This window comes from Lepidothrix coronata, unplaced genomic scaffold (genome assembly GCF_001604755.1).
Source record: "Lepidothrix coronata isolate B3197 unplaced genomic scaffold, Lepidothrix_coronata-1.0 Scaffold107, whole genome shotgun sequence".
Taxonomy (NCBI): domain Eukaryota; kingdom Metazoa; phylum Chordata; class Aves; order Passeriformes; family Pipridae; genus Lepidothrix; species Lepidothrix coronata.
In genome coordinates this window covers 1563056-1564725 of record NW_016690287.1, presented here as the reverse complement: position 1 = coordinate 1564725, position 1670 = coordinate 1563056, and positions in this window count along the sequence as shown.

Below are 1670 nucleotides of genomic sequence, written 5' to 3'. Positions count from 1 at the left end.
AGAGTTCCCTTACCCTTAATTTTCACAAGCTGAGTTTGGCTGGTGTCTCTGTTCGAAACACAGATCCGTTCACATTACTCATGCAGGACTCTGGCTGGACTATATTGCAACACCGGGGCGAGCAACGGGTCATGTAAAATGGAGGTGCCACTGCTAGTTAACATGTCTTGGTAGTCACCCCAGGAGTCTTCTCACAGTGACAGATTGCTCTGTTACAACTGCACAGGCAAACGTTCCATCATTAACTCACTTTAAAAAAAGCTGCCTTAACTGTGAAACTAAAAGACTCCAACTTTTCCTTTTGCTGTAGCTCCCTCAGGCAATGAACGAATTTGCGATGTGTGTCAATGAGACTTTTGAAATCTCACACATTTAAATCGTCCTGACTTCAACAGCATTTTAAATACACTGAAACTAGCAGCATTTCTAAATTCAAACACTTAGCAGTTTCCTTCCCACAAGCTTGCTCCTATGAGCCTCAAAGGCAGTAGAAAATGTTATTATGCGAACAAAGCATCTCTCTGTAACCGAATTAAATATAAATCCATTAAAAAGGGAGAGATAATATAATAATTAATACTTTGTACTACTATATTACCTTTCTATTGCAGTCTAAAGCTATTAATTCAGCCTTAGCCCACTGTTTCTTTTCCTATTTTATAAACAGAAAAATTGAGGCACAAAGGAGAAAAGTGATACAACTGAAGTCACAAGGCAAATCAGTACCAGGGCAGGCACAAAATCCTGGAAATCTTGTTCTCGGTGCTGCATTCACCATTCCAGCACCAACCTTACCACAAAGCAAAAACACAACAGACAAACGGTACCACCAGCAGCACTGTCTGAAAATGGAAATACATATGACTACACATGACTACAATCAAAAGCAACAGTGAATCCTCAGTCCCCAGATCTCAGGCTCAGAAAGACATAAGGCTCAGTGGAAAGAAAACTCTAAGGACCGTGGCAGTGATTTCAAGCAAGCAACTGCATGCATCCAGTGGTGGGCAAATTAGAGAGACTTCTCCGCATCATGTGTGGTATTTCTCAGTCTAGATGAAGAAAATCTCATAATCCTGTCCTCCAGTCTTTCACCATGCAAGTGGGTGAGGAGCTCCCATTAAGTTCAGCAGTGTGAGGCTGCAATTAAACAGCGATTAAGAGTCACACAGTGCAGCCCACTGGAGGGATGAGCTGCGTTCTGGCCAACGCGATCGACAAACAAACCCTTTGGAAGAGCTTCGGCAGACCGCCTTAGAAAGAGTACCCAGCCAGAGGAATGGCTGTTCTGCACTCACAGACGTGAATCCGGGCTTCACTCAGCCCTGTAGATGGATAGACCTGTTTATCCTCCAGAGAGATTTCACATGGCACCAGCAGGCTGCCCACAATGCAAAATCAGGCCTTTAATGATTGCTTGTGAGAACTCAGAACGACAAAGCATTTCATTAGTCGTCCATTCCTCATCAGTCTCTTAATAGATCTATAAATGAATAAATACCCTAAGGAAATTGCTACTTTAAAAAAGGAAGAAATTGGGTACCACTTTGAATATTGGCAGACACAAGAGTTGCCTTTTAACTCTGGAGTCATTCAACTTTTGTTGGAGTGTTACATAAAAGCTTTTAATTTACCGAGTACCTTTTTGTGAGTCGAGGGGATCATTTGTG